At 39.2% G+C, this 17,592-nt stretch overlaps 1 protein-coding gene across 4 annotated transcripts in view; it reads left to right on the top strand.

The window, feature by feature from the left end:
- cut (homeobox protein, cut) overlaps nucleotides 1-17,592 on the top strand; it is a 435,692-nt gene that overhangs the window by 308,380 nt on the left and 109,720 nt on the right. The window lies entirely within an intron of this gene.

Here is a 17,592-nt window from a genome sequence, read left to right as displayed (position 1 = left end):
CAATCATAATACTGGAATACTTAGGTTCAGTGTTGGAAAAATCATCAATCAAATGATATTTTTCCGCTCTCATACGCTCTCAATATCGCGCGTGATATTGGAACAAAATATCATGCTTGATATTGATTTTACAAGCTCCTTTGATATTGCGAGACTATTCACAACACGACACAAAAATGATTCCGTTGTACATCGTTTTCTCAGAAAGAAAAAGTATAGTTTGCTATCTCTTTGTACTCTTCACCGATGGCAGACACGAAGTGACTGCTGCAAGCCGTTATGGATGTTTAGGTTGCGTTCGGGTATAAAGCAAATATCGTGAAACTAAATCTCACCACAGTTTGTTGAGATTTGCAGCTGGTGAGTTTTGTTAGCTTAATCACAGCGATGCAATATCACAGCGTGCAAAATCAACCGCAGGTGTTTGCTTGTTGATTTTGTGAATGAAAACCAAGCGTGATCTTGGGCATTGGTGAGATTTGATTTTTTGATATTTTTCCAACACTGCTTAAGTTATCTATGTTATCATACTACCGCTTCCAAAAATGTTTACCTTTATATCAAAATGCAAATATTGAAAAAAAAATGCATACTTCTAGAGATAAAGTTCTTGGTGAATTATTCAAAATACGCAATATTTTATTTATAGCTTGTTTTCAGTAGAGGCTCTAATCTAGCTCATAATAATAAGTCCATCATTTAGTTTACCTGGCTTTCGGACCAGTGTGTACTCTTGCCTTACTTTACTCTACAGTAACTTTAACAATCCAATAACATTCTCAGGAGGAGCCTAAGAATGATCAGCAAGGCAACAAGGAGCAAAAAAGAAGAGTAAGGAACAGAAGAAGAAGGCAGAGAAGAAAATGAAGGGCACTTATAGACATTTCGAAAAAGTAGGGTAAATTTCATTCTATATGATGCACACAAATGAAGCGTCATATATTATACATGTTAAAAGTTTAGAAGTTATGAGGCATTTCGTCAAATATTTCAAACATTGTATGCAACAATTCATTTTATTGAGCGATATTCCTTGAAAGTTGTTAGCTCAGAGGAATGAGCTCAGGTTTATAACCAAAACCAAACTGATCCTGTATAAGTTTTGGATTCGTAAATTGTACATCCGGCACAATGATACTCCTTGGGAATTTCCAAGACTGGTTCAGGATTGTACCCACTATCTGCAGCATGGTTTTGCTTTGATTTTACAGCGGGAGTCCTTTGAAGTCTCATGAACGTGTTTATTTTTTAACAGTCATAGCCAGAGCTGGTAAATATCACGGTCGTCATGTGACAATGAGAAAAGATGCTATGATCATATTTTGAATTGGTAGGATACAAGAAGAGGTTGCAAAGAATGTGTTTGACATATTAAACCTGTTTAATTCACTTCTTGAGAGTCACAATCAGCGATTTTTCACACACTCACTCACTCACTCAGCGATCAGCAAATCGCTGATTGTGACTCATAGAAAGCAAAATTTACAGGTTTTATGTTTCAAACGCATACTTTGTTTGGTTTTATTATTCCGAAAAACATTATTTAAGCTGAAATGAGTATTTGCAACCTTGGTTTTGACATCAACATTTCTAACTGATTAAGATGAATTTAAGCAAGTAACCGTATGTATGTATCGGTAGAGTGAATCTATTTTTAAGATTTCCTTGGTACAAGTAACTTTAATAGCAATACATGAGCTAGTAATCACGATGATCACAGCACTGTCACGATCCAAAAACTGGTAAATCATCTCAATTTCTTCATCAACACCTAAACCGAATTACCACCCAAGTTACATTTCAATTTTTATCGTGATTTTAAAGTGTTCTACTAGTCTAAATCATAGTCTTCAGAACCCTCATAAAACCCAAATTGCTACTTGGGCATGGCATTTGAACATACTTTCAACTTATGGTATCAAAGAAACCATCAGTAGGGGTTTTGATCTAATTTTGCCCCCTACTAAGCACAATATGCGCTTTAAATAACGTCTCAAATTATGGAGATATTGTTAAAAATATTAAAATTTATAAAAACACCTAGCGATATAATTCCAAACCAAGCTTTCCTGAAAAACTTTGCAGAATATATCACCTCTGTATCTTGAAAAGATCTCGAGATATCGACCCAGCATTTACACGAAATTCATAACAACACTAGTGCTACCTAGCGAGAGGATTTCGAACTACACTGTGAACAATTTAAAATACCTGAATAACATTGCAGAAAACAGCAACTTTGTATATAGCAAAGATTTCGAGAGGTCGACCCAGCATTTTTACGAAATTCATAAAAACACTAGTGTCACCTAGCCAGAGGATTTCGAACTTAACTGTCTACATTTCAAAAGGACTTGGCCTCCTGAACAACATTGCAGAAAACAGCAATTTTGTATCTATTGGAGGCGAACCAGCCTAAGGCTGAAAGCCTCCTAAATAAAGCTAAATAATAATAATAATAATTTTGTATCTAGGAAAGATCTCGAAATGTATACCCAGCATTTACACGACATTCATAAGAACACTAGTGCCACCTAGCTAGAGGATTTCGAACTTAACTTTCAATAATTTAAAATACCTTGACCTCCCAAATAACATCGCAGAAAACATCAACTTTGTATCTAGCAAAGATCTCAAAATGTCGACCCAGCATTTTCACGAAATTCATAAGAACACTAGTGCCACCTAGCTAGAGGATTTTGAACTTAACTGTCTACATTTCAAAAAGAAGTTGCCCTCCTGAACAACATTGCAGAAAACAGCAACTTTGTATCTAGCAAAGATCTCGAGATTCTGAACTTAAAATCCACTAAAGTGTTGCATCACGGAAAAAAACGCTGTAGAAAATCACCTAGTTGATCGATCCTTTTCATAATTGAGACAATAAAATATAACCCATTAGTAAGCTTTTGGCATATTTATTGCATTCAAACGTAACCGTACGCTCGCACCTTACGCTTTACTTCACTCATTAGGTTCTGTACAACATCTGGCTGCAGCTTCTTCTGTACGGAAACCCACTTTTCTTCATGTCTTCCTCAGATTTGACCTTTTTGGGATACTTTCGTAGTGGCTGCTTCATAATAGCCCAGATTTATTCGATGGGCTTTAGTTCCGGTGCGTTGGACCCCGTTGGTTTCGTACCACTCCAGGACAATATTTGAATAGTGGCATGAAGCTTGATCCGGCCAGAAGATCGTAGGGCGTTCGTGTTGCTTCAACAGAGGAAGCAGACGCTTCTGTATACACTCATTGAGGTAGATCTCTCCGTTTACAGTCCTGGTAGTCACGAACGGCGCACTCCGTTTGCCACATGAGCAGATTGCTTGTGAAATCATGTATTTCTTGACAAACTTTGAAAATTTCTGCTTCCTTGCTTCCTCCAGAACATCAAACTTGTGCTGGCCAGTGAAGAACAGTAGCCGCGGAAGCTTCCGGAAGTTTGCCTTGACGTAAGTCTCATCATGCATGATGAGACAATGAGGCTTCGACAGCATCTGAGTCTGACAATTTCCGGGCCCGTGACTTTCCCACCGTATTTTGCCGTTCGTCACGATTTGGAGCCTTCAGCACTTTGTACGTATGCAGTCCCTCCCGATCCTTGGCTCTTTGAATGAAAGACTTGAACAGATTCAACTTTTTGGCCACATCCCTGACCGAAGCATTTGGATTTCGCTTAAACACTTTCACGACACGCTTGTGATCCTGATCACTAATAGAACATCCATTCTGACCGCATTTCTCCTTCCGTTCGATACTCAGAGTTTCGTACTAACGTTTAATCGCACGACTCACTGTTGACTGCACGATTCCGAGTTTTTTTTTCCGATATCCCGATGAGAGAGCTGAGGATTTTCCAGGTGCTTTCGCAAAATCAATTCGTGACGTTGCTTTTCGGGTGACGCAATTTTTTCCAACTTTCGAAAAACTGACAGCGATAAAAATACAATGTAAACAATACACTCTAAACTACTACTACCCAAATTTTCAAGAGAAAATACCCAATGGGTAATTTTCTACAGCGTTTTTTTCCATGATGCAATTTGATGTGGGACACCCTTTAGAATACTATGGAATTACTGTCCATATTTCCATGCATCTCTCCTCAACATTTCTCCTTGATTGATTGATTGTTCAACATTTAAGAGATTTTCAGCCGTAGGTGATCGTTAGGCGTAGTTTCTAGATTGTAGTCAAGTTTACCATAGGGTTGGAAAGAGACTCCAAATTCCCTTACCATGATCCTTGAAATTGCTTCCGATTTGCTTTAGAATTCCCCGGAATTATAATCACAGCCCCAGGATAGTCTCTTCAGAACTACTCTAAAACTCACCTTAACTTCCCTTTACAACTGTTATGATATACTTTTCAAAATAGCCTGAAATTTATACTTCAAATCCGTTGGAATTCTTCCCAGAGTTCCTTTAGTATTATCCCCTTGATTTCCTTAAAACTACTATCCCCAAACCTCATTTGTAATTTTCAGCATAATCCTCTATGCTTCATAGCGTCAGAATCCTAAAAGCAAAGATGAATACTAAGATGAAACAGTCGGAAGAAAAACTTTCTATTTCAGTGTCCTCTTTCACGGTCCCTTTCATCCAATGAATATCCCTCGTATGCAAGGTAATTTTGTGGTTTTGATTCCCCCTCGGTAGAGATGAAATTTTGCGCTCTTTTTTATCAAAACAATCACACAAAAATCAGAGATGTCCCATTTTTTAATTACTCGATTAACATCTAATCGATTATTGTTTGTTCGCTGTGCTGTCATTTTTCCACAAATGAGAGTGCAGCATATGTTTGAAACGATGGGTGATAATCCTCTGGTGATGTTAATGCTTATATCAGCATGATAAAACCGATTACAAATATCTTAATTTTCTGTTCGTTAATCGATTAATCGATTATTCGAATGAAAATCGGCCATCACTAGATGAATGTGAAACGTCATTTCAAATTTAAGGTCGTACATAAATAATGATACAATTTGAAAGGGACAGGGGCTAATCACAAATTACGTTCCCATGGTAACTGAAATAAACACGAGTGTTCACCGGTTGCTAAAAGTGTGTTCAAGTACAAGAGGTATGATTTATTTTTAATCTTTAAAATATTTAATATTCAAAGTAAAAAATCTCACAGAGTTCTAGAATGTGAAAAACTGGCCCAGCCTCATAATCGTAATTATTTTGTAAAGCAATCTTCGAACTAAATTTCTGTCCGAGTATTAAAATTGATCTGTAGATATCATTGCTTTCTTAGCCAATTTTCAAGCTCGATCTATCAATTCGGCCTAATACACTTCCAATAATGTGCACCGGGAAATAACCGGGAATTTGAAATGAAGCCGGGAAAAAGCCTGGAAATCAATAAACCTTAAAATATTCCATCACTAATTAAAAGTTGAATAACAGCTTGAGCTGAATCAAGCAAGCATATGTTTATTCAGCTCAAAAGTGGTTTATTCAGCACCTAATTATCCTAAACCTTTGAAATTATTTGATCTTTCGCAAAATTCTCCTCAGAAATCCTTTGGAATGCTCATCAGAATACCTTGGAGTTCTGTGCTGAATTTTCGTGAATTTGATTGAATTTTTTTTTTGGGATCTTGCTTAAAGTTGTCTATATATTTCTTTTTTTTTTAATTCTATTTAAAATTAACCTGCTACTCTCCTCACAATCCACATACAATGCTCTTCAGAATCACCTAGAAATTCTCCTTGAAGTTCTCCCCATAACTCCCTTGTAATTCTTCTAATTAATCGTCAGGACCTAATCCTTGAATTAATTTAGGATTCTTGTTAGAGTTTTCTTATAGTTCTTCTCAGAATTTGGAATTTTAAAAATTCTATAATAAAATCTTCTTATTAAAACCCTGAATTTTTTTCTAAGACCACAAAATTTCCCAGCGACTGTATTTTTCCAAATCAGGAACCTGGAAAATTTTCAGAATCAGGGATCTAAATTTTTTTTTCAAAATCCTACATTTTGACTATTTTTCTGAGATTGTTGGAAAAAAGTCCAATCCTGTTTTTTTTTCTTCTAAATTTAGGATAAATTTTCATAAGCCACAAATCTTTAAAAAATGGCATATTTTCAGACTCAAAGCACATGTCAAAGCCTAAGAATCATAGAAATTAAAACTGTTTTTAAGATTATTTTTAGTACAATTCACGATACTTAAAAAAAAATCTTGCCCCGAATCAAGTTCAAGATTTTTAAAACAATTTTTTAATATAATCTCCCCTCTAAAATTTAGTATAATGACCCATTCAGTCTGATAGCGTTCTGTTATGCGACCTTAAAAAATCCATGACTCTGGTATTTTGTATATTCTGACGCTTTACAATCATAAGAGGACAAAGTTATTCAAATTGATTCTAAGTAAACCGTGAAAATAACGTGATATTTCAATCATTAGTTTTACTAAATATTGAAGCCGGGAAAACTGGTAATTTTGAAATGAAAATTTCTTAAAAACGGATTTTTTGTATTTCATAAAACCGTAACTTTTTTTTTCCAGTAACGTCATGCCGGTATGTTTTTTTGCCAAATGTAGCCATTTATTTGAATCCGGTAAACATTTGTTTTGCACTCGGGAAAAACCTGGAATTTAATTTCTTAAATCGAGTGGCCACCCTGATACAGTTATATTTGCCTGTACAAGCTAGTATGCAGCTATATTTTTCTGTTGAGTAATTAATAATGCAGCCGGGAGTAATCGGCCCCCGCTTTACTAACGTTAGTTTTAAGTAATTTTGTTATCTAAACAATGAATATCGGCTCCGCAAAGCTACAGCAAATGAACCTGGAAAAATAAATGCATTGTTAAAAAAAAATAATAATGCAAGTAACCATGCTACTACACACAAAATAGCTATCTGATACACTCGAGCTTAAATTCTTGCTAACTCAACCTAGTTAAAGAATCATCAAGCTAAAGCCATGACACATTTTTTAAGACGGTTCTTTAACCCAAAATCAGCCTAGGGAGCATGCATTAATTATGTCATACTAAATGAGAAATAATTAACCCTTCATTCCCCCCTTTCGTCACGTCTTTCACATACCTAATGCCTTGCTTGTCACATAATATTACCCCCTCCCCCCTTAGACCATGACATAATATGTGCATCCCCCGTCCTAGTGTATCCATTTGCGCAGAGTTCATTGTATTTGTCATTGAATAAGTCTTCAAAACCAACGATAGAACAATCTACTCGGACCCGGCAGCTCTGTCAAATGATTGCCCAGCACAAAGAGCACTGACCACTCAATTAATCGCAATCGAAGTTCCCGGTTTTTTTCCACTTCCGCCGGACATCAATGATGCATTATTCTAGATCAAATCTCGCTCGGGGGTTTTTAACAAGCCCCACCGGCCAATTACAACCTTGTTACAACAAAAGATCCGCTACTCGATTTTAGCAACGACTATCCCAAGCCGAAAGAAAAACACCCATCATCTTCAAATTGCTGCTTTTAGTCAGGAAATTTTCATTGAAATTCAATTAACCCCCTTTGGAGCCATTTCACAGACGGGAAAATAAGAAGGCACTACCCGAAGCCATAAATGATTAACGAGAACTACAAAACATCAATCGACCGGCGCAAACTGTTAGTGCTTTTATGACCCGCCCCCCGTCGCCGCCGCCGCCTACCGTGCCAGGGAAAAAGTAAACATTTCGCACGCAACTCGCAGAGGCCGTAGCCGACTCCAGCTAAAGGCAACTATCAAAATTGAATCTAATTAAATTTATTGATTTTCTTTGAATTTTTCGTCCGCTGCAGAGGCCCAGCAATTGATGAATAAATAGAGTTACAATCGTTAAACATTTGACTCGGCGAGCTCGTCGGACCGGAAGATGATTCAGTTTGTTACACCGAACCGAACTCTCCGGTACAAGCGGAAGAGGTTAGGCTTTGTAGAAGCGAGGGGCGAGGAGGAGCGGAGGTTGTTTGGAAAACTAGATAAAACTTGTGGCCTACAGCGAGTACGAATTTCGAATTTTGATTGCTTTCGATTACGTATACTCTTTGCTCCGGTTTCTGGGAAAAGGTCGTCTTCTTGACAGATGCGGTAGTGAAGTACAGTAGGCCGAGGGAAGTGTGGTGGGTGGTAATTAAAAATTTGCCTTCCCGCGCCTTCCTCTCGTCCATGCCAAAGCAAGCCATGCCAATGCTAATCCGCAATCGATTGAGTCGACGGCTCCTACCGGAGGACGATGATGATTTCCACTGAAACGTCATTAAGAGCGTCGCAGGGAGTGCCGGTTTACAAGTTGCTCCGGGGGCTGAAATCAAGCTTCACTTGAACGATTTTCAAGAAATGGGAAACAGCTCCGCATTCGGAAGAAGTGGGTACAATTTCCATTTATTGGGTGTTATCTTTCGAATGTTGCTCTCGGTCAGGGCGGAGAATGTGCAGATGATTAAACAAATCTTGAACGTCTAATCGGATGTGAAGCAGAATTTGATTCGTCCTCTTTCAAGCGAAGGACGTCCGTCTGCATCGTCTTTCAATCAAACGCTGTTATTGAATTTTTGGGGACCGTCTTCCCGGTCGGTGCGATATACCCTTAAATTGTGTCTAATTCATTTAACATCATCGACCGGCATACTCATTCCAACGCCGTGACGTTTAGCAACGGCATCAAATCACTGTCATTGCGAGCGTTTTTTCTTTGCCTCCAAGATTCCATCACAGTGAACTTGGATCGGGGCAAACTTTTTCAACTTTGACAACCCCGTTGTTGGTTGGTTGGTTGGTTGGTTGGAAGAACGCTGTCAAGGAGCTGTCAATGTCATACTCACATATCGCACAGCAATCATTCATTTCGAGCATTCATAAGAAACGTTTACACACAGCAAGAAGAAATCAACCACCACCTTACCACCTCTATCTGTCATTCAATATGTTTCTTGTGTTCGGTGCAGCTTTCAATAGGCCAACCTCGTCCCCCAATTCCCTCCCGAAACCCGTTTTCCCGTGGGCAGAGGTCGTATTGTCAAAAGTTTTTCTCCGCTCCGCATGGCCAACTTCGACTCACCCGACGAGTTCACATGTAAATTTTTGGCAGTGTGTGTCATTCCTCGTTTTCGCGCTAAGCATGCCATGGAACAAAGTTCAAACCAAGGTTGCAAATGCTCATTTCGCGCATGCAAGAGCTGTCAATTTTGCTTTCTAAATCGTTGATTGTGACTCTCGGGATGCGAAATTCACAGGTTTTATGTGTCAAACACATACTTGATCAAAACATCTATTGATTTCCTCATTCCTCAAAAAAGCAATTTCTCATCTCAAATGCGTATTAGCAACCTTGCTTTTCCAATCCGCGCCTTAAGGGGTTAGAAGAAATCAAACTTTTCTGTAGTTTTTCGGCTTCCGGCGACCGGTTTGAAATGCTATCGAAAGATTTTTCCAGGCCACACCGGCTGGCTGGCTGGTTGGCTGACTGACTGAGTGACTGCCTTGGCTGACGGGCATATGTGTGAGCGCGAGCGGTTTGACAACTCGGAAGGGCCTTGATTATTTATTTTTTTCGACTGCGAATCGAATTCCCTCGGAACAATGTAATTATTTTCCCGGTCCGGGAGCTTGTCAATCAATTTGGGGAGGAGAGGGCGTGAATTTTTTAGTGTTGAAATGTACGTCGGTGGTATTGATTTTCTTGCGAGCCGTCGTTCGTCAGCGCCGCCAAGGGTATGGCGATGAGCGAGTTGGGAATTTCTTTCGGCTGCTCCCCGGTTCGAAGCTGGTGTAAATTAATTTAATCTGGAAGTCAAATTCAATTAGCAAATTAAGAGAGTATTCTTTCGGTTGGATGGATTAATTGGTTGGACTGTGGGGTAGTTTGGGGGGAAGGAGAGAGTGAAGCTGGTGGACTTGCAAATCGACATGGGAAATTGATGTAGTCTAGTCGGATTGAGAACTCGAAATGGAGTTTTTGAGATTTAGTCAATTTACTTTTTGTGATTTAGAAATTTTCGAAAGATCACTTATTCTAAATTACCTGATTGGTTAAGCCATTGTGACATGATGGAATTAACTAAAAAAAAAATTGAGTCAACAAAATTCCGAAGTTATCTTATTGTTTATTCATTTATTTGATGAGGCTCAATCGAACTATCTTTACAGAGCCGAGGATTCTTGTTCACTATACAATACATCTTAAAATTATAGTTAAAAGGTACAACACAATAAACACTTTATCTTCCGCTATCCAATAAGCCGCCTCCATCAAAACGGGAGCCGCTTCCAGTGGTTTCATTGTATGGCAGGATTGGCAACGGGGTGCAGAGCGCTTCCATTGTAGCAATGGACGCAAAACGTGGTCAGCACTCACACACATACATCACGAAGCGGTTGCTTTCCAAAGTCGACGACGCATCGACCGAAAGATCTGCTGATGAAGAACAATGAAGAGGACCACACAATGGTTGCTGCCGAGTAAACAGACGGTCGCGTGACACACATCGAGAGTGGCCTGCTTCTGGCCGAAGTTATTTGATTCACTCAAATGTTCTTCTTCTTCATCATCGCATTTCAAACTTATTCCTTATCGCATATTAGCTTATTGCGTACTCTCAATTTAGTGTTCTAGGTGCATTTCCTCAGTTATTAATTGAGAGCTTTCGATGCATGTACCTTGTATGCATTAGTATAATTGTGTGGCAAGTACAATCATATTCTATTGCCCATCGAAGTCGAGAAATTTTGCAACTGAAAAAATCCTAGACCGGACCGAGAATCGAACCCAGCCACCTCCAGGATGGTCTTGCTTTGTAGCTGCGCCTTTACCGACTGAGTTAAGGGAAACGATGAAATGTGTAATACAAATAGACTTAAGTGGCATAATTTTATGATTCAGAAGTCGTAAATAAGTGTTGTGTATCTCTAATGATTTAATCAAGTGAACTGAATTGATTGGTTTTTCTTATTTACACACTCAATCTAGCTCGGTAAAATCTCCAACAGCCGATTGCCTAGGCATGCACTTTTGGTGATATCTAGGCATAAAGGGTGATACGGTCAAAATTTGGTCAAGGGAAAACGCGTGTAAATCGGTGAAATCGTTTATTTAAAAAATCAAATTAAATTTCTTTTTCAAGTTCAATTAGTATAAAATTCAGGAAAAATATTCAGTTAGGCTTCCGCTTTTCCAAATCCGAATTGCCGGGCCTTACGCTTGACCCCTGCCATCAAATTTTGTACAGCCACCTTGTCCACCTTCTTCGCCGCAGAAAGCCAGTTTGCCTTGAACTGCTGCTCGCCCATAGCAGTTTTTTTGGTCTTCTTTAGGGTCCGCTTGACAATAGCCCAGTATTTCTCAATTTGGCGGAGCTCTGGCGTGTTGGGAGGGTTCTTGTCCTTGGGAACCACCTGCACGTTGTTGGCGGCGTACCACTCCATGGCCTTTTTACCGTAATGGCAAGATGCCAAATCCAGCCAAAACAGTACAGAACAACCGTGTTTCTTCAGGAAAGGCAGCAGACGTTTATTCAAACACTCTTTCACGTAAATTTCTTGGTTGACAGTCCCGGAAGCTATGAAAATGCTGCTTTTCAAGCCACAGGTACAGATGGCTTGCCAAACCAGATATTTCTTTGCGAACTTTGACAGTTTCATGTGCTTGAAAACATCTGCTACCTTTCCCCTTCCTTTTGCCGTATAAAACTCCTGTCCCGGAAGCTGCTTGTAGTCGGCTTTGACGTAGGTTTCGTCGTCCATTACCACGCAGTCAAACTTCGTCAGCATCGTCGTGTACAGCCTCCGGGATCGCGCTTTGGCCGTCGTATTTTGTTTATCATCGCGATTTGGAGTCACTACCTTCTTGTAAGTCGATAGTCCGGCTCGTTTTTTGGCTCGATGCACGGTTGTAGACGATACACCCAGCTTATTTGCGGCATCTCGGAGAGAGAGGTTAGGGTTTCGCTTGAAACTACCGGCAACTCTCTTTGTCGTCTCAGCGGCTTCCGGTTTTCGATTTCCCCCCGATCCAGACTTCCTGGCTGTCGACAAACGTTCCCCAAACACTTTAATTACATTTGTAACGGTTGATTTGGCAACTTTTAGCGATTTGCCAACTTTGCGTGCGAGTAGCTCGGATTTTCGCGATGCGCGAGCAAAATTTTGATACGCTGCTCTTCTTGCTTGGACGGCATTTTGACAACTGAAGAGTGAATTCCAAAATCAAAATAGGAGAAACATTCTGCACACACACACCTTCAAAATGAGGGGTGTTCAGGTTTTTTAAATGCAAAATTGAAAGAAATACGTCAAGTTGATATTGACCAAATTTTGACCGTATCACCCTTTAATATTTATTTTTTAGCTGAGATCTCAGCAAAAATTTAATTTGTTAACTTAATCTCAGCAAAATAAATTCGGAATCGCGGCAATCAAAATTAAGCGTGTAAGGGTTTGACATTCTGTACTGCCGTACTGCTGTACTGAGAAAGTGACGCAAATGCCACCATTTCAATTATCACTTTTCACCATATTCGAGATCTGCATTCTTAATTTCATCCAAAAACACTTAACACTTGCAAAAAATTTGATAATGAACCAAAGTGGCAATGTATCCCCGTAACGTGGATAGATCATCTTTTTGTGGTACGTTACGGGATGTAAGATCTACACAGCTTTATAGTTCTTGATCGAAGCTGCAAGAAAACCAGTTAATTTGATATATTTACTAACCTTATTCTCCCCGATGAGCTTATGAAATTAAGGAAAACAAAGTTAAAATTTGCTATTGCGGGGAAGAAATAGCGACTTACTATCTTACTTTGTATAATTGGACGTGAACATTGTTCATATGTTCATTGGTTCTCACTTGGAGGTGAAAATATTTCATAATAATTTTACCCATTTGTCTCTCCTTTGTATAATTGGAGGTGAAAATTTTTCATATTTCCTTTGGTCCCCCTTTGCATAATTGGAGGTGAACATTTTTCATATGATTTTTTTCACTTTGGGCCCCCTTTGCATAATTCAAGGTGAACATTTTTCATATGACTTTTTTTTCCCTTTGGAACCCCTTTTCATAATTGGAGGTGATTTTTTTTTCATATGAATTTTTACCTTTGTTCCCCCTTTTAATAATTAGAAGTGAACATTTTTCATATGATTGTTTCCCTTTGGTCCCCCTTTTCATAAATGGAGGTGAAAATTGGTCCCTCTTTTCATAATTGGAGGTGAACATTTTTCAAATGAATTTTTCCCATTGTTCCCGCTTTTCATAATTGGTGGTGAACATTTTTCAAGTGAATTTTTCCCTTTGGTCCCCCTTTTTATAATTGGAGGTGAAATTTTTTATATCAAGCTGAACATTCCTAAGTAACATTGACAGATTCTCTTCGTCGACTTTCTCTTTGTTCCACCACACAGTTCAATAAAAGAAGCTTTTATCTAGCATCTTATTTGACAAACACAACAAGAAACGGTTGTTTGCTCAAGTTATTTACGAAAATCTACGACGAGAATCGATCAATGTTACTTAGGACCTAATGAAATGTTCAGCTTGATATGATTGTTTCCCTTTGGACCCCCTTTTCATAATTGGAGGTGAACATTTTTCAAATACATTTTCCTCTTTGGACCCCCTTTGCATAATTGATGGTGAACATTTTTCATATGACTTTTCCCTTTGGTCCCCCTTTTTGTAATTGGAGGTGAAAATTTTTCAAATGAATTTTTCCCTTTGGTCCCCCGTTTAATAATTGCAGGTGATCATTTTGCATATCAAGCTGAACATTGCATTAGGTCCTAAGTAACATTGACATATTATCTTCGTCGACTTTCTCTTTCTTCCACCACGGCCATGTAATGGCATTCCCAGGTATTTTCAGCACACAGATCAATAAAAGAAACTTTTATCTAGCATATAATTTGACAAACACAAGCAGAAACGGATATTTGCTCAAGTTATTTACGAAAGGAAAAATCGACGAAGAGAATCGATCAATGTTACTTAGAAATTTATGCAATTTTCTGCTTGAAATAATTGTTTCCCTTTGATCCCCCTTTTCATAAGTGGAGGTGAAAATTGGTCCCTCTTTTCATAATTGTAGGTGAACATTTTTCAAACGAATTTTTCCCATTGTTCCCGCTTTTCATAATTGGTGGTGAACATTTTTCAAGTGAATTTTTCCCTTTGTATAATTGGACGTGAACATTGTTCATATGTTCATTGGTTCTCACTTGGAGGTGAAAATATTTCATAATAATTTTACCCATTTGTCTCTCCTTTGTATAATTGGAGGTGAAATTTTTTCATATTTTCTTTGGTCCCCCCTTTGCATAATTGGAGGTGAACATTTTTCATATGATTGTGTCCCTTTGGTCCCCCTTTTCAAAATTGGAGGTGACAATTTTTCATATGACTAATTGGAGGTGAACATTTTTCAAATAAAGTTTTTCCTTTGGACCCCCTTGCATAATTGGAGGTGAACATTTTGTATATGACTTTTTTTTTCCTTTGGGCCCCCTTTTCAAAATTGGAGGTGATAATTTTTCATATGACTAATTGGAGGTGAACATTTTTCAAATGATTTTTTTTTCACTTTGGACCCCCTTTGCATAATTGAAGGTGAACATTCTTCAAATTAATTTTTCTCTTTGGTCCCCGTTTGCATAGGTGAACATTTTTCGTACGCATTTTCCCGTTTGGACCTCCGTTGCATTATTCGAGGTTTACATTTTGCTTCTGAATTTTTCCATTTGCTCCCCCTTTGCATAATTGGAGGTGAACATTTTTCATGATTTTTTTCCCATCCCTTTCATAATTGAAGGTGAACATTATTCATATTACTTTTCCCCTTTGGACCCCCTTTTAATAATTGGAGGTGAACATTTTTCAAATGCATTTTCCTCTTTGGCCCCCTTTGCATAATTGATGGTGAACATTTTTCATATGACTTTTCCCTTTGGTCCCCCTTTTCATAATTGGAGGTGAAAATTTTTCAAATGAATTTTTCCCTTTGGTCCCCCGTTTAATAATTGCAGGTGATCATTTTTCATATCAAGCTGAACATTGCATTAGGTCCTAAGTAACATTGACATATTATCTTCGTCGACTTTCTCTTTCTTCCACCACGGCCATGTAATGACATTCCCAGGTATTTTCAGCACACAGATCAATAAAAGAAGCTTTTATCTAGCATCTAATTTGACAAACACAACAAGAAACGGTTATTTGTTCAAGTTATTTACGAAAGAAAAAATCGACGAAGAGAATTGATCAATGTTACTTAGAACCATCATAGACCCATCAACTCATGAACCGGGGACCAACGGCTTTACTTCCCTTCCGAAGGAAGGCGTGATCAGAGATGTTATGCCTCAGAACATCCCGGCGGCGCCGACTGGGATTGAACCCAGGCCTGCTGGGGTGAGAGGTAATCACGCTTACCACTACACCACCGGTGCCGTTGTCACACATTTGGAGGTAAAAATGTTTCATATGCTTTTTCCATTTGGTCCCCCTTTTCATAATTGGAGGTGAAAATTTTTCATATGAATTTCTCCCTTTGGGCCTCCTTTTCATAATTCGAGGTGAACATTTTTCATATGATTTTTTTTTTCTTTTGGTCCCCCTTTTTATAAATGGAGGTGAACATTTTTCATATGAATTTTTCTCTTTGGTCCTCTTTTTCATAATTCGAGGTGAAATTTTATCATATGACTAATTGAAGGTGAACATTTTTCAAATGAATTTTTCCCTTTGGACCCCCTTTGCATAATTGGAGGTGAATATTTTTCATGATTTTTCCCCATCCCTTTCATAATTGGAGGTGAAAATTTTCAATATGAACTTTTCCCTTTGGACCCCCTCTAGGCACAATTGGAGGTGAAAATATGTCATAAGAATTTTCCCATTGGTCCCCCTTTGCGTAATTGCAGGTGAACATTTTTCATGATTGTCCCCTCTTTACATATTTGGAGGTCAAAATGTTTCATATGATTTTTCCCTTTGGTTCCCTCTTTGGTGACTAATTTTTGTTGCGTTAAAATTGTGGAGGATGTTCATACAAATAAATCTTCCCAAGACATGTTATGGCTAAAATGAAAAGGTTCCTGATTTTACCTTTTTGGAGCACAGTGACAGGTAGAGATAGTTCGGTTGACAATGTCAAACCGCATAGTCACCCTTCAATACATACAGAGAAAACTTCTCTTTCAGAACTTTCACAAAACGTTGAAAGCCATTTACGATGATCTGCTGCAACGATCAATGACTACGATGAACGACGACAACGACGACGAGGACTGCGCCGCCACAAGGGAGCACCGCTTCAGCGCATATTATTCTCATTTAGATGAGTTGACGAACCATGTCGGATGTGTTTTTATTACGGAGCACACCAAATTGGTCCCCCCGCCCTTTCACTGACCTCCTCACTCTCTCTCTCGCTCTTTCCGATGCATGATCGGAAGTCGGAGGGCTGCTCAGAGTGCAGCAGCTATTGTGTGACAGGTACCCGTCAGTCCGTCCATCAGTTCTGCACTGCTCGATCAGTGTGTATGTGTGTGTGTGTGTGTGTGTGTGTGTGTGGGCAACCGCACGATCAGAATTAAATTTCATTCGATAGTGCGCATAAATTATCTTTTACAGCGAAGCTAAACAAATGATGATCAGCCTGTGTCGGCTGATGATGATCGTTTTATTTCGATCCAGCCGACTGGCTGCGCTCTCCGATAGATAGATAGATCATCGGGACAGACCCTCCCGGCACGGACGGTTGGGAGCTGCACTTGTTTTTCGAGGGCACCCTATCGATCTCGCTCCCGTCCGGCTGGAGTGCGCAGTTGTGCGCGATATGCGGTTACCGATACGGGCGATCAAAAGTGAAGTCACGCTTCGCGGAGCTTCCGAGTGAGAGATTCCTGCGGAGCTGCAAACGAAAGCTTCGATTTTAGCTTCACAATTCATTTAATCCGATGAATTTCGGTATAATTACCCACCGGCCGAGTAAGTCCGAGAACTCCGGGAATGTTGTTGTTCCGAGAACTGGCGCTGCGGCGATCGGATCGCGGTGCGTTAAATCTACGACTGCCACCGGCTCGTAGCAAGTATGGTATGAATTTATTACACGCATAAATTAATTTCTTCGATTTTACCCGGCTGATTTCGGTTCGTACCGGAGTAGGAGAGGAACATTCCATTGGTTGTAATTAATCGAACCGAGCGATACCCGTCTCAAATGTGTACCACGGGGCTATACACATGAGTACACTATAAATAAATAAAACTTTAAGTAGCGAAACTCCCTTTTAATGGGTCTGCTCCCTTGTGTTTCAGTTCTTCCACTTTGAAGTTTGTTTTTTGCGAGCTCCTCCTCGCTCCGATGGTTATAGATTAATAGGATTTTTATTGATCGGTTGGAAACAGAATCGCCGGTAATGATCATGCTCCCAGGAGTGCAGCGATCTTCCACTCGGCGTTCTGATTGTTCCGGTTGACTAAGAAAGAATGCTTTTTTATGGCCATCGACTGCCCGATCAGAGCACCAACAACGGAGAGAGAGGGTTGTAAAGATGTCTGGGAGTGTTTGTGTTGTGACTTGCGGTATTGTGTTGTTCGG

Source organism: Ochlerotatus camptorhynchus, unplaced genomic scaffold (assembly GCF_037179485.1).
Source record: "Ochlerotatus camptorhynchus isolate MF236.1 unplaced genomic scaffold, CSIRO-AGI_Acam_v1.1 ptg000432l, whole genome shotgun sequence".
Taxonomy (NCBI): domain Eukaryota; kingdom Metazoa; phylum Arthropoda; class Insecta; order Diptera; family Culicidae; genus Ochlerotatus; species Ochlerotatus camptorhynchus.
This window is presented reverse-complemented; position numbering and strand designations above follow the sequence as displayed.